The sequence below is a fragment of the Rhipicephalus sanguineus genome, chromosome 3 (assembly GCF_013339695.2).
Source record: "Rhipicephalus sanguineus isolate Rsan-2018 chromosome 3, BIME_Rsan_1.4, whole genome shotgun sequence".
NCBI lineage: Eukaryota > Metazoa > Arthropoda > Arachnida > Ixodida > Ixodidae > Rhipicephalus > Rhipicephalus sanguineus.
Genome location: NC_051178.1, coordinates 138,295,682 through 138,323,161, shown reverse-complemented (window position 1 = coordinate 138,323,161; position 27,480 = coordinate 138,295,682). Strand labels below are relative to the sequence as shown.

General features: G+C 46.1%; 1 protein-coding gene across 1 annotated transcript in view; it reads left to right on the top strand.

Annotated features, from left to right (window-relative positions):
• Window positions 1–9,195: 9,195 nt before the first annotated feature.
• Window positions 9,196–27,480, top strand: part of LOC119385109 (arg8-vasotocin receptor-like) — a 94,077-nt gene continuing 75,792 nt past the window's right edge. Inside the window, exon 1 of the mRNA XM_037652645.2 lies at window positions 9,196–9,211. The gene's annotated coding sequence lies outside the window, so the exon portion shown is untranslated. The remainder of the gene's footprint in view (window positions 9,212–27,480) is intronic.

Here is a 27,480-nt window from a genome sequence, read left to right as displayed (position 1 = left end):
ATTGATTGATTTTCTCCACACATTACGTTCTGAAGGTAACATAGATTTATCGACGTCGTGACATTTCACGTCAACACAACACGACTACACGACGCTACGGCCTTCAGTATTTCACTACACGCCGTTACACGTGTGACGCGTTCTACTTTGTTTCGACTCGCTTAGCGCTTTCTCATCAATACTCGGTGAGAGAAGGGAGAAAGAATAATCAGCAGATGCTACCCGGCCTCAGATCGATGTCAAACAATACTAATACGCGATAGCGTAGACAACGCCTAGCGATGAATATCAAATCAAATACGCCGACATCCGCACCGCATGGCTATTAACGCCGGCCTGTTTGTCTTCCCTCCAGTTCTATTATTTATGCATGCGGCTATGAACGAAGCAACAAAGCACGTCGCCAACGTTGGCTCCGCTTTCACGCTCGTTTTTCATGTCTCCACGGTGTCCGGACTCTTTGTTTCCGAGAACAATATTCCCATAACCGAGCTAAACAAGGAGACGCCATGACGCTGCCCGGAGACAGCGACTGCTTAACGCCACGTCAAGTCGTGGATAAACAAGCGACAAAAGAGTTGTAAAGAAACTCTTTCCCGACAGACGCTAGAGCCCGCTATAGACTCTGAGCTTACTGTTAGCTTTCGGAGGATGAGAATAAATGTCAAATGTCAGCCGCCATTTCTCTGCCATTGTTAGTCCAAGCAACGATAGCAGTGTGACAACATCGACCGTACGTTATGGCATGTTTTTCCCACTCCTTTTCAAACACTTTTGAAAGAGACAAAGAAAAAAAGAAGCGAAATGAAGAAGGCAGTATAGTTAACCAGAACGGAATGTCCGGTTTATAACGCTACACTGGAGCACGAGGCCCAGCGAGATGAAAAAAAAAAAAACTAAAATACACAGAGACACAGAGACTGCTAACACACGATCCCCGTTGGTTACGATCATCGCTCGCTATCACAGCACACAGAAGTGAATCTCGTGCGGCGATATAACAAGCAATACAGGCTGACACTGCCTGTGCAGGGGCCTGTTGTTTTTCACTGTGGCGCTGTTTTCGTAGCCCTGCGAAACTGACATTCCAAGTTTACGAGGCGGACATTCCAGGTTCGTTTGTGATCGAGGCGACTTACCGCACTTGCGAGAGATCGCCTGTGCACTGTAACCGGCGAGAACGTGAGCGCGGAATGCGCTGAAATATCTCTTCGTCAGACTTATAGCACAGCTGACCATTCCACTGCCAACAACGAAAAACCTCGTAAATTCCGTCTTACAACGGCGCGTAAAACGAGGGATGAACGTATAGAGACATCCACAGCGCTTTGTACGCGTTAGGAGCGCGGAGTTGTGCAAGTGGTAATTATGTATGAGAATATAAGACACAAGTATTGCTTGTGCAACATACTTGGAAAATGATAATATACGTCAAAGGGCAAGACGAAGAAACTTGAAAAATAAGTGAAACACTTAGTGCTGGCCAGACTGTTCTCTTTCGAGTAACTTGGTGCGTATGTTCAAATTGAATTCAATTACACGACGTATTTTCACGGTGATAACTAACACACTTAACATTGTTACGATCAAGGGCAGGACTTGTCGGAGGGTGCAGGAAAACTTTCGTTTTGTTTGTTTGTTGTTTAATGATGCGGCTTCTTGTTGGAGTGTATACGTTTCAGCACATAAGCGTCTCAACAAATGGCGTTTTCTCTTCCTGTGCTCAACGGCGATTTGCCGAGAACGGCAGAGCACGCAAGTCGTTCAAAGAAACAAACAAACAAACAAACAAACAAACAGACAAACAAACAAACAAACAAACAAACAACAAACAAACAATATCTTGATATTATTGCCCTGACCATGCAGCGTGGATGTTTCGCCACATCACGGGAAAGTTTCGCACGCCAGAAAAAGTGACATTTCTTCAGTTTTTTATCGAACGACGCCCCACCGTGCCTCCCCTCCGCCTTTTTATTAACGAATATCGTTTTCATTCTTGCCTTTCTGTTCGTCATCGAGAAACAACGTCGTCTATTTCTCACTTGATCAATTTCCTTGTTCGCGAAAACTTCCTTTTCGTACCCGTTTGCTATAACGATGGCGATGACGCGTATGAACTTCTCTCTCTCTCTCTCTGCCTGTGTTCCAGGAATATACGTTGCAAAAATTATTGAAAGTTTTGAAGAAACCCTTTACATTCGACTTGTTGTTTGGAAACATTTGCGCGTAGCTCTAAACACAAAGGATGGCGACGCTCAGCCGTGTTCCTTCCTTGTTTTGCCGTTTCTACGCGAAAGAAACAAAAAGTGCTGACATGCTTTAGAAAAGCTATGACATGAGAATAACACCATGGCAATTCATGCTAGTTAGTTAGTTAGTTAGTTAGTTAGTTAGTTAGTTAGTTAGTTAGTTAGTTAGTTAGTTAGTTAGTTAGTTAGTTAGTTAGTTAGTTAGTTAGTTAGTTAGTTAGTTAGTTAGTTAGTTAGTTAGTTAGTTAGTTAGTTAGTTAGTTAGTTAGTTAGTTAGTTAGTTAGTTAGTTAGTTAGTTAGTTAGTTAGTTAGTTAGTTAGTTAGTTAGTTAGTTAGTTAGTTAGTTAGTTAGTTAGTTAGTTAGTCCCATTAAGATGCGCCCACAAACGCAACGCCTAGTTTGCTTTGATGAGTTCACTTTCGTGGTGCTAACTTACGCATCAATAGTTGCGTAAGTCACGCATTTTTTTTCGGTGGCGCGTTGATGCGCAAGATACTCGCACTCTCCGGGATACGGAAGAGGCGATGCAGTGAGTGAGGGCCTCGCCATCGTGGCACGTACTTTCGTGGAGTGAGAGCAAGCTGTACCGCATCAGCATGAGATGATGGATTGCTCGCGCGGAAGATGCGACCGAGATTGTCTATGCCGCATACACAAGCATCCCGTCATCCGTTTTTTCTGACACTGCTGGACCGACTGGCCGAAACACTTCCGGTAGCTTTTTTACGGTTCCTGGACAGTCACTGTTTACACTTCCTGGACAGTCCCTGGATGGTGCTCCGCATTCCAGGGTGGAGCGCGGCATCCGGTCGTAGGCTTTCCCTATCTTTATTCCCCCTTTCTCTCCTCCTATCTCTCTTTCCTTCATCTCTTCCCTCCTTCAGATAGAGTAGGGAGGCGTTGTGCCCCTCCATGCGGCGGTTGTCAGCCTGCTCTCCCCCTGTTTCCTCTGTGTCCTTGTGTATTTGTGCACGCATATCAAACAATAATGATAATATCTCGGCTTACGGCGCAATGCTTCAGCGGGAGTTGTAGGTGGTGAGGCAGTTCTGCTGCGGCGGTTGTTGTTTGCTTCACTGCACATATATTATGACGCAAAAAAGATGCAAGAAAAAACGTTTACGCAGTTGCAAGTCGACCATTTTTCTTTGTTGTTCCGTCAGGAAAAAGTGACAGTGTAAGCGTATATAACAGACTATGCTCTTCAGCCGGCGTCAACTGTACGGCCATATTGGGCAAACGGGTGTCTCTGAGGCTATCTCCAAGGCGGAAGTCTATTTATAAGTCGGCGACTAGCTTAGCTGAGAGAACTCTGAGATGTCTGTCGCTGGAAGCAGGGGTTACTTTCCGACAAGAATGTAAGAGAGATTACCTTACTTAGCTTAATAATTTGACCCACAGTGAACAGTTCTGAAGCTATATTGGTTACATTGCGAAGTTTAACTATACGTCTTTTTACTAAGGTCTTCTTAGTCTCATTTGAACTTTCTGGAGCGAATTTGTCCGGAACCAAAACTAGATCCAGGAACTTTGTAATGCATTTGTCCCTTGGTTCATTCTTACTTTGCTCACTAAACTGGCGACATTTCTTTAACTTTCAATTTATGGACTTTAGAAACATAGTTGTGCAGATGTCTCATCAGATGGCAATGAACCAGCTTTGCTAAAGCAAGCTTTATTTTGAACACTGATACACCATGCTTGCATATGTGCTGTGTAGGTATGAAGGGATTGATTAGCGAAGAATCCTTTACAAAATGCGTGTAAAATCGGCTGTCGCAACTTCCCTTCCCCTGAAGCGCCATCTCTAAACATGGAGAATGAAAGAAGTTATCACTGAACACTGGACAGACCTGTTTTCCTCCGACTGGTTACCGAAGCGTCCATTTTTACTCTTAGCACTGTAGTTATAAACATTTATTACAATATGCTTAGCGACATATGACTAGCAAATATAGCACCAGAGGCGTAGGAGACTAGATTGTGAGTACTGTAGAGTACTCACATCAATGTACCGTCAAAGTGCACGGACAAGCATTTGTACGCAGACTGGTAATTTGCAGGAAAATATACGTTCTGCTAAGTGAATTTAAATAAGCGAATTTATCGGTGGAGGAGAAACTAAAGTAAGGTTCATTCTGATAGACGTGCATGTCTATACCCTCCCTGCTGTTCCATTTACCGGGAGTTCAGGTCAAGAGCAGCCAATCAGAGGTTTTTCTGGTTAACGTCCCCATTTTCTGCCATTGTTTTCTCGTTCATGGTAGTTTCTTTTTAATTATGAAATGTGTTTGTTGGAGATCTTGGCGTCGTGTGTGGTGTCCGCTACTCCTTGTCTCTTGGGCTTACAGTTCATTGCAAGGATAGATAACTTCATACAAACAACCGAATAAACAAGACAAGCACAGTAAAGAGCAAACGCTCAACGGCTCAAGCAAACACACCAACAAGCTCTTTGGTGCGTTTTTGATACTCTTTGGTTACTTTGGCGCGTATATATTCGACAGGTAAATTATAGTGGAGTATTACCAAAAAGGTTTCGCGCTTAAATTCGTAATGATGGATGTCACTTTTTAATTAATTCTCGAGAGATTCGGCCGGCGACATGCTCAAATGTCCGTTCCGGGCGGATATGATCAAATTACTGATATGTGCAGTTTATATTACAAATGATCAACAATAAAGGAATGTAGAAGAATAGCAGACCTTATCCAATAGTGATCTTGCTCAGGACTATCTGTTGGGCTAGTTAGTTATGCATGTCCGAACCAGTTTCAGTCAGCGCTTCGTATGCCCTCTCTGTCCGTCCCTGTCAACAAGTTTTTGTGCACTGTAATGACATAGAGCGATAGTGATGTCGAGCATATGATTATATAAAACGTCCTGCCAAACGTAAACAGAGCTCACTAATGAAAATCGAACTGAATTCCTCTTTCGGACCAAGTCACTGAGTGAAACAAAAAACGAAGTTAACTGTATACATTCAACATTTGAGCCAACACATCAGTTTAGGGAATTATACATTTACACAGCGAGGTGATTAGTGAAAGAGATAAGGTTCATTCGAAAGTCCACGCAGCCAGACAGCGCGAAGACTGTCGTGAACTGCGCGTCCAGTTCGTGGCTGCAATCCTTCAATTTGGGAGGAGGAGGGGGACTGACACGTGGACGTCGTCTCTGGCACAGGCTACACAATCGGTGCAAGTTAGTGTCGCATTACACGCGTGGCTCACAAAACACGGTATTCGCCTCAGTTCTGTCGCCACCGCGTGTCTTCAGCGTGGCTCCATTGTGCGAAAGGGTGCATGTTCTCGTTATTCCGGGCTTTCGTTGGCAACACGAATCGGTTTGCACTGTCGCGCTAAGCATCGGCAGCGACGAAAGGTTCTCTCGCTAGGAACTTGAATAATGATCCCGTGTTCCCGCACTCGGGACTCTAGCGCCAGATCTTGGTTCATGGGCGAGGATGCAAGGCGAGACACGTTACGAGCATTAGATCCGCTTACACGCGTGATTCGTCCGACACTGGATACGCATTGTTCTCGTTTGCATTGCGTCGCTTCGTAATGGGGGCCGGCTGCGTTGGGTGGATGATGCCGTCGCTTTCGTAGTGTCGTTTTGATGTATACCGTTGGCGTAGTAGGTATGATAAGACGCGGTAGATTGTAAACAGTGTCGGGTGTGTGCACGAAGAAAACAGTTCCCTACCTTAAGTTCCCTAAGCACTGCCTCCGGGAACGGCCTATAAGGACGGCTCCATTTTTCTATTCCTTCCGCGGTTCAAGGTAAAAGAAAACAGGAAGTGTAGATAGCTGGGCCAGTTGGTATGAATCCATGGAAGTAAGCAGCGCGAAAAGCAAGATGACGCACATAGGGAGGAATGACAGTTGCTGTTCCAGCGTTGTTTATTCAATTCCTCTGTCCATGTAACCGCGTATGTGTGGGGCAGACGGGGCGGTGCCTTAATGTGCGATTAGGGGAACATTAGAATTCTTTGAAAGGCCCGGCAAGTTCGCATTTATCGTAGCATTGCCGCCAGTGTGGGTGTACTCCTGTGTTGTTGCTTCCACATCCATTTGTACAAACACAGAAGGCAAAAGGCCCGTGAGCTTGTTGAGGTCTCACACATCTCCAAACTGTCGCAAGCATGTGTCAGTCAGGCGTCGGTGACACTACATCATAAGGAAATCTCGTATCTCGGGATAACATGAAGTATGTGCCATGGGTGTGCTTAGGTTTTTAGCGAAAAAAGGGTCTGAAATGTTTCTTTGCGCATGCACCGTTCGGCGGGGTGATGTATATATGTTTTACTTCTGATTAAAAAAGCTTAGTTGAAAGTCAGCTCTTGTTCTTATCATTCCTCCCTGTGTGCATCGTCTTGCTTTTCTCACTGCTTACTCCCATAAAAGGAAGCACGCTGGGTGCAGAAACGCGACACTAATGCAGCGTCGTGCGCTGCTGGGGTGTGAAGAACGATGTCGCCGTGCAACATGCTCCGAGTACAGTTATGCGCGGCGGTGACGGAAGAGACCAACCCTGACCGAAGCCGCAAAGGGAGCTGGCGTCGATACGAAGTGACCAGTCACGTATTACTTTTCCGCCAGCATTATATGTCTAGTGTAGGGAGAAAGAAGTGCTTGCATAAAACTAGCAAAATCGGCAACGTGCGTTTCTCGCACTATCCAAAACGGCTACCAAGTCTTCGCCAGCGCAGTACACTGAGCGCAGTACACTCCCTGGAAAGCACCTGTTAGTCTCTTTGGTGAGTTATGGCTTGCCGAATGTTTAACTCTTTATTTAATCATACACTTTGGAGAGTCACGTCTCCCTCCCATGACTCTCTGAAGATGGTATGGCTGAAGTAGAGCGGCGTTCGTCTCGCCATTTAGTGTACAAATGCTGGTACAACGTACGATGGTTTTTCAGATAGCATGTTTGTTTGTAGTTTTTCGTTATTGCGAAACATGGAATACCCGCGTTATACGACTTCACGCTTTGAAAATGTGCGTCGGTATTCGCGCACTATCATTGATGAGCTACGTCCCTTGCTTTGTCATATGTTAAGTTTGTCACGTGTTAAGCTGATATGCCTCGAAGAGAAGCATCTCCTCAGAACGAGATACCTTGCCTGAAAGCTGGAGCTTAATATATCAGATGAATAGTTAGCATAATGTCTTTATTTGTTTTTTTTTCAAGGTTTTTTTTTTTCCTGCACAGCTTTTTACACTGGTAACCGTAATGGTACAGCTCAACGCGGACTCTGCGTTTCTCCATTCATCATTAGGCCCATCACTATCTTAACGCTTGTGCCATTCGGTTTATTTCTATGCTTCAGCACCAAAGTGGTGCACGGGCACGAGAAAACAAATTCATGGCATTAATCGTTTGATGTGTTGATAGTTATTGTCATTCGCATGGCGTCGCAAAGACATAATTTAATTACAATGTATGGCGGCACTTGCGTCGTAGTAAGCTTGCGCAACTTAAATTATCCGTCAAAAGGCTCTTAATGCTACCACTTAGGGTTGCAACTGAAAGAGAGGCAGTTCAACTGAACTAAACTATATTTCTACCAGAAGTAGGTCTAAATACCTTTTAATGGCTCTTCTTGAACTCGTGATTATAATTCCAAATGTGTAAGAATTCTAAAACTAATATTGCCACGCGCGCTCATTTTTGTATTACTATGTGACCGGTTCGTTACACGTATAGCCACTGCCTTTCGTAAACCGCTCCCGAGTGTCTGGGAAGCGTGCAGGTTATTTTAGAATCTTCCAATAAGCTTGAGTGCGCAAAGGCGAACAGTTGAGCTTATTCTGGAACTAGCGCTGCCACCAGCGATAAGACTCGAATGTTCGATGCCACGTGTATAAATGCCGGCGCGCCCAACCACAGATCAGTTTACCGACGGCCGACGCTCTGTTCGCCGCTATCAGTGTGCAGAGGGAATTGCTTTTATACCATGTATTTTCATTTTCCGGGCAGAAGTTCGCCCAAATATTAAGTTTAGTCTAGAACACGCCGACGTGCCTTCGTCAACGTCACGACCACGTGACAAGATGAAGTGTTTATTGCAGCCATCGCCGTCGAGATGCTTACTCGCTGAAGTGTGTGCGTGTCAGCCAATTTCCATAAAGGCCTTTACAAAGTTAGGGTGCTAGACGCTTAATGGCATTAAACTCCCGCGTCTCGCTCGGCAGCGCGTCTTTCGCTTCCGTATATAACCCGGCGATTATCTGTCGAGCCTAGAAATGTTGTTGAAAACACGCGCTTAGGTTATTAGTTTTTTTGTAGTTTATGTACTTGTCCAGCGCATCAAGCCTTCAGGGCGTGTCACGACGCGGTTTACTGCCAACGGACACCATTGAAGGGACAGCGGAATAAAGGGGGGTCGCCTAACCATCGATCACTGTAAAAAAAAATAAAGAAATAAACGTCCTTCTTCTCAACGTCGTAATAGCCGCTAGTTGCCTGATCTTTCGCGCGAGACCTTGAATAGGGGCAAGAAAAGATGCCGCGGCCATTAAAAGACACCCCCCCCCCCCCCCCCCGACATCTCCTACGGCTCAAGAAATGGCGTGCGCCCCACTGAAAGAACCGCCGCTTCTTTCTTGTTGTCTTGTTTTAAATCCGCCATATTGAAAATAGCTGCTCTGAACCAGAGGCTGAGGAGGATTGCCCGTTTGTCGTGCATTCGGAAAAGCTCCCGTTGGGGAAGAACACGGCGCAAAGAAAAAGAAATAAGTGAAGAAAGTGATCCGCGAGGAAGAGAGGGAGCAAGAAAAAGGAGACTGTGGGGGATGAAGAGAGCACCGCGCCCGCCCGTGGCGGCACCTGCCGTCTGCCGGCGGCCACGCCAAAACATGTTTCTGCGGTTCTCGTTTCGCCACTCCGCATTCAGCGCCAGGACCGTCCCGATCGCGGCAAGCCTGTTGGATTAGGGCGGCGTTAACTGTGGTGAGTGGGCGTATACTTTACCATGTGATGATTCGATACTGACCTGCCTGCTTCGTTTCTTGCCCATTTATGTGTTTCGGCATTCATGATAACATGCATGTCTTATGCGTGTCTTATGCAATTAATGTTGCTGTCCTCTCTTTTTGCCCTGTGTTAACGAAATTCTCGTTCGTTAGAATTGTTCGTAAGAAGCTTCAGCCAGTTATGATGTTGGACGTACTTGATGCGAAACCTCTTCAAAATGATTTCACGTACAAGAAGGTTTGCGAGCTCGACTGCTGATCTTTATTTTGCTCAAAGTAAGGTCTTAGTTAACTTGAGTAGTCGCCTCCTAAAAAAAAGAAAAGAAAAAAAGGAACGAAGAACAGAAGTTGTCACATCTGTATATTTCGTCAGTATTGGCATTACGTCACTTTAGTTACCTGAAGAGATGTGTGTCAATGCCACCGTGAATATAAACAAAAATGGCGAAAGGACTTATTTAACAGGTGAGACGTTTTTTTTTTTTCTTCCTGCTTAGCAACCGTAGTTCATATCCTTGCAAAGAAAACGAAAGAAACAATTTTTCTTGCGAGATCCCTACGTAAAATAATTTGTCGCACATTAGTATTAAAGAGGCATGAGTATCGCTTTGTTTTGCGTGAATTGCCGAGAACCTTAACTAGGGAAGAAAATAAATTCTACTCGCTGACTGCTTCGAACGAAATTGATTCCCATAATGCGTGGAATCTGCCGGATTTTTTTTTTTTTTTATGGGGGGTGGTGGTCTCAGTGACCGCGAGACCTTTTGCTCTCATAACAAGTTTTACTGGCCCGTGTTTTACACGAAGTGAAGCAGTGTCTCGTGGAATCTGTTGTCATTTGTCCAGCGGTCATAACTCGTCGCATCACTGTAGCGAAGGCCGGCTTGCAGGAGGTGACGGGAGCGTTCCGACTTTAACCCTTGGCGTGTGCATATAAGATGATATATATGCATCTGCTTGCATCACTAGAACAGAGCAGTGCGGACACGTAGCACCCAGCGGTAAATGCGACCAGTTCCATGTTGAGATGACAGCCGGTGTAAGGGCCACCCCTGCCCGAAGCCTCCTAAGCACGACTTCCTCCACCCTAGAAAGTTGAAGGGGAAGGAGCAGACACACGGAGAGATAATAGCGCGTCTATCCTGCCGGTGAACATTTTTACGGGCTCGGAGTAAGTTGAGGGGTTTAAGTGCAAGGGGAATGGATGGAAGATCTGTATTAGGAGGGCAGTGTGCCTGCTGGTCAGCAGCACTATTGTGAGGGCTCGCAGCATGGCCTTGAATCCAGTGTACCCTAACGCAAGTAGCTGTATTACGATTCATGGTGTGTATCGTCTCGCAGATTTCCATCACCTTGTGAACTCATGAGTTCCTGGATAGCCACTAAAGAATCAGTGAATATGTCAAATTGCTTGATTGTAGGCAGCTTAGATGTGGCATCTCGCAGTGCGTCATGGATGGCTTGAAGTTCCATTGCTAAAGGACTGGCTTCCGTAGATAAATTGCGTTGGTGACCACTGATGAAATTGTGCGTAATACTCAGGAATGATGTCCTCCCGCCGTCTTGTAGGATAGCAGCACCTGTATGGACTTTGCAGGTATTAGCGCGTGATGCTTCGATGATAGCGCGTTCGTCAATAATACCTTTTGTATCGCTGCGTCGTAACTGCGTTGGCTTATTAGATGTGATGGTGTTGAATTCTCAGGGAGGCATTGGATCGCGCTGGTTTTCAATGCGAGAGACGCGTTGAAAGTGAGCATGCAACGCAGCAACAACCGGAATAAGTTGCTTTTTTAATTTCACGGGCTTTTTCTCTTTGTGAAGTTAGCTCTACAATCGTATTGAGGTGGGCATGGTCCTGTAAATTTGGCATTGAAGGTATGCGAGGTAACGCCGTTATTGCGCGCATTGCATCACTGTTAATATTCTCCAACTGTGCCAGCTGTGCCAAAGTCAACCATTGAAATTGCGTCTGGTGTAAGATTCTTGGCTTCAGAACTGCCCGTACGAACCGTCAAGGTATACACGTCAGTACAAGCTCCAGCGGCTTTCGATGCAATGCGATGAATCAGATGAAGCGTTTTTGTGGAACCCTGACTTTGCGGAGCCAGTGCGCACCATTATAGGACCGGTGAATATCAAGACCCAGTATGCGGAAAAGGGCACTGCGTGATCTTTCTGCGTCCTGCCTTGTTTACCACCACAACAGAGCTTGATTTTTGGGCGGAAATGTCCAACCCTTCGCTCTGAGCGTAGTTTTGCAATACATCAAGGACTTCTTGAAGCTGTTGAACTTGTCTTGAGACATCTTTATGCATGGACCGCAAAGTCACGTCATCAGCATCTCGAGAATTTAACGGGGCAAATCGTTATCAGCGCTTTAAGGACGACCGTAAAATGCAGCGCTTACGTTGTCCTAGGCCCACTAGGCTAGCGCAATAGTTACTTGGGCATGTACAATGTCGTCTATAAAAATACTTCTGTGTACAGCGACATCCAGCGGTTTGTAAACGGCCGACACCTGTACCAGCTAATGCTAGCGCCAGTTTCGTCCACTTCGTGTTATAAGTCCTGTCTTCGTTAACTCTTAAATACGTCTACACCAATTCGGCGAACCGGAGAACCAATCTTCCAAGACCCACCTCTCAGCTACTTGAAGTGCGCAGTTTCCGGAGAAATAAAAGAAAGAGAAAGCAAGACAAGAAATGGGATGAATGGTACTCGCCTGCACTATTTTCTCAGCATTTCCATATTCGTTTCAAATAGGGATAGCCGACAACGCTCTTTGCGACGCCGGCGGCACCGAGGAGACCTTGCAGCATATTTTCAGCGACTGTCCTCGCTACGCTGCACAGAGACGATTTCTCTTATTCGCTCTCGCTCGTCTTCCCAACAGAACGATGACACTAGAAACAATTCTCCAATGTCATCCTGAAAAGTAATCGAGAATTCAAGCAACCAAGGCATTGCTCAAATTCCTAAGGACAACAGACTTGCACGAGAGGCTGTAAACTCTTAATGATGCCGCATACCGCATAAGACTGCCGCTCTGCGAGTGAAGTTATGTGTGTGCGTGTGTGTTCCCCTCTCTTTCTTTACTCCTCTTTCAACCTCCCCCATCCCTTCCCCCGGTTACAGTGGCTACCCCCGGTGCAGGGTAGCATGCCGGTTATGCCAAACTGGTTAACATTGCTGTCTTTCCTCTCTCTCGTTTTCCTTCCTTCCTTCCGTGCACTTTCACGCACCACTTGTTTTTCCGTCTCTACACTTCACATTGTTATTCAGCGTTCGCATACAGTACAAAGCCATGCAGTGAATAGAAGGCAGCCTGAGAATGAAATTATGAAAGAACGCGAGGTCATAAATGAGTAGAAATATACGTCTCGAGACACAGAAAAGGACTGGCATGCTCTGGCGCATTCGTATTTGGAAGATAGCGCTCGACAGATTTCAAAAAGCGCTGTGGTGGCTTATGGAGGAACACGTATGCCGGAAGGCTCTAAGTGTCGTGAGCAGTTTGCTAGTCGACAATGAACGTATCACTATGTTGCCTTGACTGTTATGTCCCGTATGTACGTGATAATTCACCTACATGATTTAATGTGCCACCTGGTAACTTCAGAACTTCATATAAGAGGGCTCAGTTTTGTATTTTCAAAGCGTCATATGGGAGTGTCATGGCGTTATTCAACTTGTATATTGTATGTTCTGCGTATTTGTTGTGTTTCGGTGTTACTGGTAGAACGCTATTTTATATGCAATTTTGGAGCCTGTATGTTCTATCTGCGACCCCTCTCAGAGCTAAGCAGTTGCCGGCGCCTTGTTTGTGCGCCAACATGTCCCTATAGATGCTCATTTCTTCTTCCTGCCCTCCTTTCTTTCTTTTCTTTCTACTCCCCTTTCCTATTACTCTAGCTTAGGGTAACCAACCGGACATGTTTCTGGTTAATTCCTCTAGAATACTTGTTTCTGGTCAATAATCTTTCTGGTTAATTCCTCTACAAAAACCTTCTACAATACTTCAGCACAGCAACGATCCCCTGAACACATTACATAGTAAAGTCAATGTTCATTTGAAAGCTAAACCTGCATTATAGCATCGCACATTGCAAAAATAAATAAATAAAAAGGTTGCGGCCTAATGAGGATGTCCACAATGTGCCCATAGCTGCTACGTGAAGACTAAATCAGTTGGAAATATACGTAGTCATTATTGACGTTATTTCATCGCGTCTTCTGTGCAAGGCCGAATTCGTCAGGTTGCGCAAACAGTGCCTGGTAACCGGGACAGCGAATTCGACTAAACTTCTCGCTGGCAACAACAGTTCGCGCCAGAATATTATGGAGGCCTCTCTGAAAGCGGGTCACGGAGTTCCCCCGACGCTGTCTGAAATTCTCACATTGAAATTTTAGTCTTTGTCGCCCCCCCCCCCCCATTAAAACTACTGATTTCTTCTCTGTAAAGTCGCCTAACACGCAAGTTACCGTCACTGCCTCTCATCTCTGGCAACAGCGTTCCTCGTTAAACTGCAAGTGTGCGTCGGTAGGTATATTCAAAGCCACTTAGTTCACCTCTGTAGCTTCGAAATGTCTGCGACAACGGCATCTATGTCGATGCATTGGGAATTTAGCACGAGGGCGCGACAGCGAAGCGCTTCTCGTACCCAAGAGGGCGTGGGCTTCACCCGAACATCAGTGAGCAAGACATCGCTGATTGTTCAACTGTGAGCGCATGAAAAGTATTAGATGGCGTAGATTCAGGTACGGCGAAGCGAGCACAGAGCAATGCCCTTTTGCTTAGCGCATAGCGACAAATTGGCGAGGTAAAGCAAAAGCCGCTTTCTTTCAATAAACTGCGAAGTAGGGCGATGAATGGGGCTAGTTGGTTCATGTCGACTGGATACGCGCTGTTTTAAAGAATAACGACGAAGAATAAGACGCAGACACACATTGAGACACAAGTAGGATTGAGAGAAAGGAACTTAGAACGTGAGCCCGGTAAAGTGTAATAGATGAAGAAAAAACTGTGACAAAGCTATGCAGGTGTTTCGTATTGCAGCGACGCTTTCGGGCGTATGACATCATAGGGGGATCACTCAAGCGTTACACACGCCGAGTAGAATAATGATGTAGCAGTGACGAACACAGTGGCATTTTTTTTATTGCAAATATATGGAGCCATTATAATAACAGCAAAAATCGCAGTTTCGCCGCAAATGCGAAGCGACGAATGTGACAGCAACAAATTGCAATGTTATACGAAGTAAGGCGAGCAGCTAACTCTTTTGAATCCGATCTCGCGTAACTCGACAAAACGAGGGTGTAAGGGAGTACGGCCGCCCCAAGGAGGTAAGCGGTTTTTGTCGCCTCAACGCGAAGTGAGCGGTGAGAGCACAGTCTGTGAGCACAGTCTGGCGAGGTCGCGCGCTCCAGCTCTCGCGACCTCGCCATATTGATCAAAGTTCGCAGTTGCTGAAAAGCGACGCAGCCCCCCTTCCCCCCTCCGCCCCCCTTACTCGTCCAACCGGCGCCCCTTCATGCTCCTTCGCCCGACGAAATAAAGGTGGGGCGCTTCCTCTCTGCTTGAGGAGCCATCGACGGCAGGTCTCGCGCGCTGGCCGATGTTATCGCATGCGCTTTTCGTGCGAATGAGATGGTCCGCTCGTTTCACCTCTCCTCCTGCCGCGTTTTTCACCAGCGCTCGCGCGCTTTTAGCTCGCACGTAGAACATACAATGGGCGGGGCGATGTTATCGATTTGGATTTCATACGAAACGTGATGGCGACGGCAAAAACCCGCCGAGAGTGCCCATATAATTGCTATCGCAATAGTAATTTCTGGGGTGTTACGTTCCAAAACCAGGAAAATGATTATGAAACATGCCGTATAGCGGGGAACTCCGGATTAATTTTCACCAGCTGGCATTCTTTAACGTGCATCTAAATCTAAGTACACGGGAGTTATTTCGTTCTGCCCCCATCGAAATGCAGTCATCGGGGCCGAGAATCGAGCATGCGACCCCGAGCTTAACATAGCAACGCCTCAAGCTACCACGGGGGGTAAATGGCGCTATATCCTTCTCTTGTAGCTCCTCTATCGCGGTGCTATAGTTGCGAATGCGATGGCAGTCAAGGAGGACGACGATTTATCTAGAACGAGCAGAGGAAAGAACTCTACCGCAGTGAATTGGACCTGTGGGTACATCAGGAAAGAAACTCATTTTGTTGTTCCGTAGTCGTTTCGGTAAAGTCAATTCTGTGTATATCGTCTTTTTCGCACCTATATTGTCTCTTGCGCTGTTGCATATTTCTGCGATGGAACTTGGAGCTCCCTCGATGGGTCTAGTTTACGTAGGCGGCAGTTCCAGACACTGGGGTCGCTCAACAAAGTTTGCGACATTGTGTCAGCGAATGAGCGAAGGCCCCTTGCCGCGTCTGTGCTCGACAAGGGTATTGGGGCTGTCTGGGCATCCTCGCTGGAGGACCGGGTAGCATCATCAGCGAGGTTGTTACTCACAACGCCACAATGTCCCGTGATGCAACCTTATTGTGCCGCCTGTGGTTAGGAGTAGCTTTCACGAAGGCGTACTCTTTTCGCATAGGAATGGCAGACACCTCCAGACGTGACTCGTGCAATAGTGACGAAATGATAGAACATCTACTGTGCTTCTGTGCGCGTTTTGTGAACCAATGAAACGTTCTGCGCAATACGCTGAACAAGCTTGACGACAGACCGTTTTCCGAAGAGAAAGTCCTCGGATCGTGGCCCTACGCGTCGCAGGCCAGCAAAGCGACGCGAGCATTGCTACTGTTTTTAATATCGACCGGTTTAAGCGACCGCTTGTAGGCGTGCAATGGACAGGTGCATATGTACCCTGACAGTGCCTTCTTCCCTCTTCTTTCTTTCTTTTAATCTCTTCATCCCTTCCCCCCAGTGTAGGATAGCAAACCGGACGCGCATCTGGTTGACCTCCCTGCCTTTTGTTTCTTTCCTTCCTTCTCCTCCTCGTCCGCATATTGCTGCACTTTACATTTATTTAGTGTCACTGTTGATTCTTTTAGTAAGAGTTTTATTCGATGTCTTGCTTTCTTTCAGACTTTCTGTCCCCCTAACCTTCATGACTTTTTCTCATATTGGCTCACCATAGTTAGCGAATACGCGTCGTAAGAAATGGATTATCATAATGACCAACATCATAATCTCCTGGGTTTGAACGACGAGATAAATCTCGCTGGCCGGCCGCCGCGGTAAACACTTGCAATAAAAACGTAGACGGCGTGTATCAACAGGCCGCCTGCGTTGCAGCAATGGGCTCGGGCACGTCACTGCTCTGTTACAGTCGCAGCATAAATGGCTTTACTTGAAGGCATAGAAGTTCAGAGTGGTATGTTACTTCATTAGAGTGCGATCGTGAACCCGCAATTTTTCCGTCTCGGAAGTCTTTCAGCGATAGAAGCAAAGAACGACAAAGAGAAGTGGGGAAAGTCTTACCAGATCTACATCCGCTTTGCTTCACTGCACCGAGGGGACGGTATATAGAAGCGAACTGTGTAGCGCACTTTCCAGGAAGTGCATGAATGGTCGCAAATATTCGTCGACTTGAGGGGTGGCAGTAATGTTCTCGCTGCTTTTTGCCCTATTGGCGCACCTAACCAGGTCTAGCGATCTTGACAAGCCTCCTGACCCTGAGGGGAGGGGGGGATTTCAACCCACTCCCCCCCCCCCCTCCGTAATTTTTAAAGTTTGCATGCGTATATATACACGGACGCATGCAAACACACGCACGAACATAGAAAAAAGATGGTTGAAGCAGCCCCCGCACTGCCACCCCGAAAAAAATTTCTGTCTACGCCACTGGCTCCTGATATTGCACTGAGCTGCGCCCATTTATAGCTGTGTGGAGATGTTCACGCTAGTTAGTACGACTACGTCGTGTCTGGGGCAAGGAAGATATGTGTCAATTTCTTTGTTGCCACATCACTCGCACTTACGGAACGACAAGCGAAGCATAGTTTTAAGCATTTCCTACGCATAAGCACTACCGTTGCCATATAGTAGCGAAATACTACGGACATATATGGGCAAGGAAAGCCTTGCTAATGTCGCATTTTATAGCATAGCATAACTCATGCTGAATGCGCGGCACGTGTCACTGCTTACCACGCTTTTTCAAGATCAATAGAAGGAAGTGGCACTAAAAAAAATCACGTTTGTGTAGTAACGGTTATGTTATCGAGGCTTATTAATGAAGGTTATGCAAATGACGACTCTCTTCGTATTCAGCCACTGCAAATCAATCGACTTCCGCGTGTTGCTGGTTATCTGCGGTTTATTTTGACATGGGCCTCACGAGGCAGTCTCAGCGGTACTGGCACTTCCGCATTCATCACCTGTATTGCAGTAACCTGTATATGGGGTCGACACGAAGGTTATCTTAAGATTGCGTAAGCCACAGAAACCGTCGCCATGGCTACGCACCCCTGTTTGTCAACTACCGATTTATATTCGCCTGAACCAGAACCGTCAAAGCCAGCTGCCATGAAGAAAGAAGGGAAAAAAAAAACTTAGCTTGATTGTGTAACGCTGGTTCAGGGACAAAAGGTGCTGCGCGAATCTAAAAATATTGACAAAATGGTTTTGCGTCATTTTCATTGTGTAGCATACTGGAATCACAAAGAAAAATGAGACAGGCGCAAAGTTAATCAAAAGCTGTTTTGCCTGTGCGCGTTCTTACCAAATATGACCTCGCACAGCCTGAGGGATCAGGCTGCTCGTTATACAACGACAATATTACAATGCCTTTAGGCTCAATGTTTTCCCGGATCGCAGAGTAAGGCACGCAGCTCTGTTGAAATGTCTTCGTGCAAACGCTTTATACCGCTGCTACCCGCTACGTGAGATTGACGTTAATTTACGCGCAAAGGCTTCCCACGAACATCATTTTTTAATCTGCTCTCCTGCATGTCCCAAATTAATTCTGCGGAAGCAGAAATTATTTGAACCATCCTACTGTAGAAGTTTCCTGCAGTAAGCTTCTTTGTCATGCAAAAGGCATCGGCCTCTTTTTACAATTAGAACCTCACGCTGATGTTTCCTGTGCTGTTTGTTTCCAAAATGAAACTTCCAAAAATATGACGGGCAAGCATTTTTACCACGCACTCGGAATTTACGGCGATATTGATTCCGTGAGGATAATTTTTAATGTGAGTATTATTGCAACGTTAATGATGTGTCAGAGAAGCCAAATAGGATATCGCATATTTTAGATCCCCTTCGACTTCCTTAAACTGTTCATGCACGTATCCTCACGGATATTATAAGGCAATAGGACAGCGCTTTCGCTGTAGCTGTTATCATAGACATTTCCATAATAGTCGAGTGCATAATACTCGACTATTATCCATAATCAAGTAGTGGCATCAAGCTATTGTGACGACGTTGCGACTCCTTCTAGCTGTCGCCGTAAGATAACCCGCTTGCCGAATGCTGGACCTGAATGTATGACAAATCTTGGGGCAAATGTTGTGATTGCTAATGTTAATGTCGTGGTAACAAGACTGGTATACCTGCACCCAGTGATGTGTCACAGAAAGCTTCGACGGTACGCGCTGGTTAAACTAGCTATAAAGGCCTTTGCAGCAACGTAAGTGGTATATAAGGCAACACGACAGCATTTGTTACATTACATGGACTTTACATAAAAAACTCATTGGTGCTTCTGGGCACCCTTATCTGTTGACATTGTAAAGGAAAAAGGAAGAACAACATCTGTGCCAGTGACAGCGCCATTGGTTTTCGCTCAGTATAGTACGTTTCAGCTTAAAGCCAGACCAATGTAATCGCAGCCGCATCTTAAGCTAGAACTGTTCATAAAAGAAAACTTCAGTCAATCCTAATGCTATGCATCTCATTATCGAGCCCAGTGTACAATGGCGTATAGCCTTTAGAAATGAAAATCTTAGCGAATTCGGCCGCAGTTTCCTGGATAATTCTTTTCGCCAACAAACCTCTTTTAATCTTATCTGAGAGCTTTTCTAGGCGCCGTGTTTGTTTCTTCCTATCGTTATAAAATGCTCTGAGATGAGCATTAAATAGAACAAGAAAGCCTAGGAAATTATAGGGGGTGTTATTTGTAGTAATTACGATGTAAATGTAAATGTGAAGAAAGCGAAGTGGGCGAAAAGATAACTTGCCGATGGCAGGGACCGAACCTGCGACCTTCGAATAACGCATCCGATGCTCTACCACTGAGCTACGGTGGCGGTCATCCTCCCGTCCACTTTATGAGGTATATATGTGAATTTAAACCTATAGTAGAAGTGTTAGTCAGCGCCGCAAGTAGCCATGATTGCGAGTGTGGAACACTCTTTTTCTGCCTGCTGGCAAAAAAAAAAGTGTGTTCCACACTCGCCGTCATGGCTACTTGCGACGCTGACTAACACTTCTGGGTTTAAATTCACATATGTACCTCATAAAGTGGACGGGAGGATGACCGCCGCCGTAGCTCAGTGGTAGAGCATCGGACGCGTTATTCGAAGGTCGCAGGTTCGGTCCCTGCCATCGGCAAGTTATCTTTTCGCCTACTTCGCTTTCTTCACATTTACATCGTAATTACTACAAATAACACCCCCTATAATTTCCTCGGTTTTCTTGTCTCTTAGTTCTAATTAATGTTGTGTCTGGCAAAGAAAAAGAGCGAGCCATCAGAATTCCCCTTTATTTGAGATAAGCAGTTATATAAGCGCTACAGCACGTTGTTCGGTAGGCACTCATTGCTCAGTTCGAGCCAAAAAAGCAACATGAGCTCGAGGCGTGGTGGGTAAAATGGGAGTGACATCGACGGAGAACTTTGCCTTCTTCCTTTCCTTATTCTCTTAATAGATGTAAACCGCAGAAAGTTTCGTCGAGCGAAGTACCAGCTGAGCCAGAATCTCGGCTAAAGAAATATTAACAAAGAAAGGCGGAGGAGCCGCCGTGACCACGGAGTAAGATAAGACAGGAGCGCCGACTCCGCAGCAGCCCAACGCATTCGCTCGGGACAATTCGTGCAACGCAGACGCGGCGGTCTAACTCATTCTTTTGCTCTTCTCCTCCGCTCCCCTTCACGCTTTGGCACATGCTTTCTCCTCTCCTTCCGTTTATCACAACGCGTAGCGCCATCTGTCGAGGCGCATGGGAATCACTCAACGCCTTCGCTCATGAGCGCATGCGTTTACTGGCGGAGGCCTGCGACGGCGGCGGCGGGGAACGCCACGCGGGGAGCAGACGACAAAACGGGTGGCAAGCAGACGCAGGAACGCGGCGAAGCGTGACCGTGCATCGTTGCCATAGCAACGACAGAGGGAATCCCCGCCCGCGGCTCCGCTCCACGACGGAGTTTCTCCTCCGCCACTTTTCTCCATTCGTAGCGCCATCTCGCGAACACGCCGTGAAGAAAGATCTGGCGTTGCACAATGTGTCCCTTCCCGACGAGCGGAGTCGGCGCTCCTGTCTTATCTTACTCCGTGGCCGTGACACATTGGCACAAACCTTTCCTTATATACATAAAAAAAAGCTGCACTGCGAAAACTCGCGGAACTACAAAACGCTGTCAAAACATCATAAATAACCTTTAGTGAAGTAATATAAATTGGTTCTTGCTGCTGACGGAAGGAACCCAATGAGATATTTCCAGGTTTCTACTTTAATAGGGAGCTTTTTATTAGAAAAAGAAGAAATAACTAGTTTATAGTGCAATAGTTAAGGAAATCAGTCAAAGTTGATAAAGGAAGAGGCGCAGCTTATGAAAATTTCAAGTACAAAAATTGTAAAGACCCATAATATTTCACTAAAGAGTCGTACTCATTGATTTGCCCAGTCATAATTTAGGGGTACGGGCATTGAGGTGTCAGCTGCAGCTTCAAAGATGGATCGAGTGGGTGAAGACGGCAGTTCGAGCGGAACTCGGGCTATTTCAAGACGTTTTTTTTTTCACGCATTTCATCTTGCTTGCAAAGTTTGTCGCTATTTAACTAGGTCATCTGAAGGAGCGCTTACATGCATATCTCATCGGATCGGTTTTCAGAACAGCTGTATTGAGTGTGGTTTGTGTAGGAAACGGTCAGGAAACGGTCAAAACACCGGTGTTTCCGTCTGAGCCATTGCATCCAGTACTGCTTCCTTCAGACTGGTAAGTCGATAGTCAGGCGATCATTTTGACAGAACAATGATCCTTTAACGCGACTCTCAACGGAGTCACTTCTAACTGATAGCACTAATCGATAGTTTCTAAACTTGACACACGCATACACCAGGGTTCACTGATATAGTATTATCTTACTTTCTTTTTATTTTTTTATCTCCTATGTCTCTTCTTTAACGACATTGTCGAAAAGTGGGCGTCCGCCCGGTTTAACTTGCATCTTTAACAGCACTGTGTAAGAACATTAAAGGGGTCATGAACCACTTTTCCAAGTAATGATCTAATGGCCTCAGTATCGGAGTGTACTGCCTCCCGAATCGATTGCCGCAAAAATTTCTCGAATCCGTCAAGAATCAGCGGAGTTACGGGGGTTTGGCGCACGCTCCCAGCGCTTTCTCTCTTTTCTCGTGCCGACGAGCGCACTGGAAGCTAGACAGGGAGGGATGGCATGGGGGAAAGAAGTTACGCCAGCGCGCGTCATGAAACGCGATCGCTCTCCCGCTGTGATTCGCTTGCGCGAGTGCGGCTACCGTGTACTGAGGAGTGCGGTGCCGGCAAGTGGCGGCACCCCGCGGCAAGAAGCGCATCTGATCCGAACGCCGCTCTCGATTTACGTCGGCTATCGGCCAATAAGCATGCTATGTCTCTTGCGACGTACAGCGGACAGACGCCCCGCCCACCGACGAGAGTGAGAACCGGCCTCTGTTTGAAAAGAGGGTGCCTGGGGAAACGGCAACTTCGCGCTCCGCTTGTGGCCATTACGCGGCGCGCACGACTGTAATATTTGGCAGAGCAGTTCATAGCCGTGTCAGCTTTCCGCAGGATGTGTTTTTTCAATCAGCCCAAGGGGTGCCTCATGACCCCTTTAACAGTGAAAGAAGACCGACGAAAAAAATAAGAAACGAAAGAACGCAGATTCGTTCTGGGTCCGTGTTCATTAAACAGACTAAAATATGCACCAATCTCTAACAGTCAGTGACTTGGTTAAGGTATATGTGTTCATTGCTTTTTACAGCGAAAGCTGTTATGGGATAACAACAAGGTCCGTTTTTGGCGCCGTAGTTGTCCGCCGCCGCCGCCGCCGCCGCCGCCGCCGCCGCCGCCGGTGTCCGTAACCCCTATCGCTCGAAATAAAAAAAAAAACGAAATAAGAAAAAAAAAATTCCAGGATGGAACGAGGTTCGAACCTGAGCCCTCTGGATGGGAGCCCAGTGTCCTACCTCAGAACCATGCCGTTTTTTTTTCTTTATTGCCTGCTTTTGACAAGAAACAAACAAACACAAGAAGAAACGCTACTTACAATACAAACACTGGTTGCGTAAAAAGGGAGAGGGATCGACAGGCAAAAAGGGGAAGGGCCATACGGGGACTAATGAGGACGCTCTAAACCTCCTTCATATGTTAAAGAAGCTCTACACGATCTAACCTATCGGGAATATCTTCAAGAAGTTTTTGTTCTTCAACAAAACGGGTTACGCTTTCTTTGAAGTATTGACGTGCCGGACGGGCGTCCACATCAGCGTGCCGTATGGCCATCCTGCACTTCCATATGCTGTGGAGTGTAATCAACATTATTGGATCAAACGGTGTCCCGTCATCACTTTCGACAGAGAGATATCGAATTTCAGGGGGGTCTAAGGGGAAATCTTTTTTGATGGTACGCTGCAGTACGTCCCATAAAAACACAGCGTCCCAGCAGTCGAGGAACATGTGGTCTATTGTTTCTACTTTTCTGCATATTAAGCAATCGGTTACCCATGGCACAAACATGCCCTTTTCCTCCAGCCAAGGTTCCTGTCAGAGCCATGCCGGTGCTTGAAACTGCTTTGCAAAAACACCCATACCGGCTTCATGTCGGGAAGGAACCACATTAACATATGTAATGTAGCGTGGTAGAAGAGCAAAACAACAACCAAGCATCACACAACGCTAATTCTGTAACCAGGCGTCACACAATGCGAATTGCGCAACGAGTAGGTTATTGAATGCTTCCAACCCATTACAAAGGGCTCTGCCATAATTCTTCATCGTCATCGGCCGCAGTATCAAGAAAGTGCACAAAATGCCTTACAGGTGTTTAGCAGGTACCACGGTTCTCCGCAGAATTACGAAAAATTCCATAGTGGCTGCTTCTCTACTTCACAAAAATTATGATGATTTATAGCGTAGTGGGTTCCTCGCAAGTGCACTTCTATTGGTTGCCAAGGAAGCCCATAAGGCTCCCATGATCCACTTCCTCAGGGTCTCCATAAAGTTAATTCCCTCTCTCTATCTCTTTCTCATGTTAGCGTATGTTATAAAGCGTGGTGGGAGAGTGACATAACGACCGGACGTCACACAATGCGAATTAAGTAACTAGTGGGTCCTTTAAAGCTTCCAACCGATTACAAAAGCTCAGTCGTAATTCTTCATCGTCATCAGCCATCGCATCAAGAAACTGCTTATAATGCCTTAAAGATGGTACCTCGCTTCTCCGCAGAATGGCGAGTAATGTCGTGGTGGGTGCTTCCCAACTTCACAAAAAACGCCAGGCCTGCGCTGAAACCGCAGCACAGACACAGCGAAAGCTGGAAGAGCGGCGTTTCTAAAGCCCGTTAAGCTCTCTTGGGGCTACAATACAAGTACACTAGAAAGGTACCCACTACGCCATAAATCACAATTTTTGTGAAGTTGGGAAGCACCTACTAAGCCACTATTCGTCATTCTGCGGAGAAGCGAGGCACCAGCTACACGTCTGTAAGGCATTATGTGCACTTTGTTGACGCGACGACTGATGACGATGAAGAATTATGGCTCAGCCCTTTGTAATGGGTTGGAATCTTTAAACGGCCCACCAGTTATGTAATTTGCATTGGGTGACGCCCGGTCGCTATTTCCCTCTCCCGCCATGCTGTATAACATACGTTGACGTGGGATAGAGAGGGGGGGGGGGGGCAAAGAACTTTACTGAGACCCCGAGGAAATAGATCATGCGCTTATGGGCTTCCTTGGCAACCAATACAAGTGCACTTGCGAGGAACCCACTACGCTATAAATCATTGTAATTTTTGAGAAGTAGGGCAGCAGGCACTGTGCCATTTTTCGTCATTCTACGGAGAGCGTTGGTACCTGCTAAACGCATGTAAGGCATTATGCGCACTTTGTTGATGCTGTGCCCGATGACGATGAAGAATTATGGCAGAGCCCTTTGTAATGGGTTCGAAGCATTCAACAACCTACTCGTTGCGCAATTCGCATTGTATGACGCCTGGTTACAGAAGTCGCGTTGTGCGACGCTTGGTGCTTATTTTACTCTTCTACCACGCTATATTGCATATGCTAATGTGGTTCTTTCCTGACATGAAGCCTGTATAGGACCTTTTTGCAAAGCAGTTTCAAGCACCGGCATGGCTCAGAGGTTGAATACTGGGCTCCCACGCAGAGGGCCCAGGTTCGAACCTCGTTCCATCTTGGATTTATTTTCTTATTTGTTTTTTTTTCTTATTTCGAGCTATACTGGTTACGGACACCGGCGGCGGCGGCGGACAACTACGGCGCCAAAAACGGCCGGTGAAATGATCTCATAACAGCTTTCGCTGTAAAATTATGATTTGTGGCGCAGTGGATACGTTGCTAGTGTATTGTGTTAGTAGCCATAAGAGAGTTTATAACGGGCTCTAGAAATACCGCTCTTCGAGCTTTCGCTTTGCTGCGCTTTCCGCGCAGGCCTGGCGTTTTTTCTACCCTGCAGCGATGTTGTAGATGTTCTATACTTCGTGTTCTTTCTTTCTTTTTTTGCCTACAGTACGTCATAAAGATAAACAAAATTTTAAAAATTGAATGCTCTTATTTGAAGTGGTGCCTTTGATAATGTGTCGCTACCAGCTAGCCAAATCTGCGCTTCCATTGAGTCTAGTTTAAATGTACACCTTTTCTTCTCTCCTGTCTTCTCTCTCATCCACATTGTGCTCTACGAAGGCGATCACAAGTAAAAAAAAACGCAGACTACAACTTTAGCTTTACGCGTGTTGAATGCTCACGTGCGTATACGTACAACTCCTAGGTTGTACGAATGTTGTATGTGTAATCGAAAAAATAGTACAGCCAATATGAGGAGACGTGTACATTATTGCCCGACCGCTACTTACACTATACGGTCGCCAAGCGCTTAGGTACTGTTCATGAAAAGCTCGAATCGCATATAAGGTCGCCTCAATGCACAATGCGCAGTCAACCAAGCTGACGTGGTAAACTGCACGGACCAGTAGCACAGCCAAAGATTTTTTTCGGAAAGGGGGGGGGGGGGTTGAACCATACTTTTATGTTTGTTTGTACGGGCGTTTGTATGTGTGCGTGTATGTATACACATGCAAAACTGAAACATTTCAAGGGGAGGTGTGTTTTGAGCCCCCCAACCAACCCTGGCTACGGCACTGGCATGGACTGTACTGTGACGGCTTCTCTTGTTTAGCAATCTGGTCGATGGGACTGAAGAAAGATTCGGGAAATTATATTTAGTGTGAGAGATGGTGGTATTTTCTCTTAACTGCACGTCAGAAACAGCCTGGTGTTTCGTCATTCACACATATCAAACATTGTCCCAGAGAAGGGACTTGTGGTGCACACTTCTCCAATTTCCGCATTCGGCATTGAATCATTGGCAGTATACGGGTTCATACGTTCGCTCCCCCGCTCGTAAGTTTTTTTTTTTATTGACATGATGTAAGGAGATGTTGGCGCACAAATAAGGCACCGGCTACTCCTTAGCTCTTGGAGTACACAGGGTCTATAAACATAAAGTACATAGGGTCCAAATTTCTAATCACAATTAACCCGCAGTATATACAATATACAACTTAGCGTAACAGTCAAGACATAGCATAACAGTCAGTTGGCACTGCGACAAATCAGACTTGTCTACCTTGTATCGCTGTCATTCTATTTACGAAACATATCTGACGAACAGATTATACGCTTAAGCAGTCTGTACCGAGAGCAATTACGCATCACATGCGAAGCCAAGGCAGCGTGTTCCCTCAAGTGCGAATAACAGCTGTCGTCAGAATTTCGCCTCCATCCAGTGCCTTTCCGCGAGCAAAACCGTGAGTAGTGTGTGATCAAGTTCGGTTACTAACATGCACACATACTCAAGCTTAAGCACACCCACACAATTAAGGATTATGTAAGCTTTCGACGATACTCCCGTCAATTTGTCAAAAATGTGAGACGATTAGACAGGGCGGAGAGATTTCATAAATCGCACGGTATAAAAGCCAAACACCAAAACAGTGGGAGTGAATCTCAATCGCATCGCTGGGCTCGACAAACTCACCCCTCTGTGACTCATATGCGACATGAGTTTCAGTTACAGTTTCAGTTTATTGGTTACATAAGCATCAGTTACATAATTCTTGTATACAGATACTTGCATATATGAGGAAAGCAGGTTGACGAATTCGAAGTGTGCAGGTTCGCTCCCTGCCGGCGGCAAGTTATCTTTTCGTCCACATTAATTTCTTCTCATTCATATCGCAATTACTACAAATAATGCCCCTTATACTTTCCTTGGCTCGACTGTCTGTTAGTTCTCATTAAAAAGGAAAACCAGCAACCAAACCTGAAGCAACTTTAACCTATCGATTTCCATATAGGTACCACTGTAAGCTCTCGTCTCTCCTTCCTATATACGGATACCTTGCGCAGAACACAACGTAAAAAAAAAAGAAAAAGTCATTGCCTTCAGTGCTTTGTTCTCGACCTCACAGCGTTAAACCAACGTGTAACCCTAATCCCGTCTACTAATCTCGTCTGTGCTGATCTTGGCTTTCACATGAAATCCCCTTATTATACTTATTCTTATGTCGCTCTCACACAGCCCTAATGACGTCTGGCTCCCACGCAGCTCTCTGTAGTTTTGGAAGCTGCGTAAACCTGAATCCTTTCACATACATGTGCCATGTTCTGCATTCTGTTTTGATTTGTTTTGCTAACCCAGTGCGCGTATGAAAGTTCTGTGAAATTCGCCAGACGGAGTTCCATTTCCTAATTAGCTGTGTCGCATGAAATATTTTGTCATTGCAAAGCTT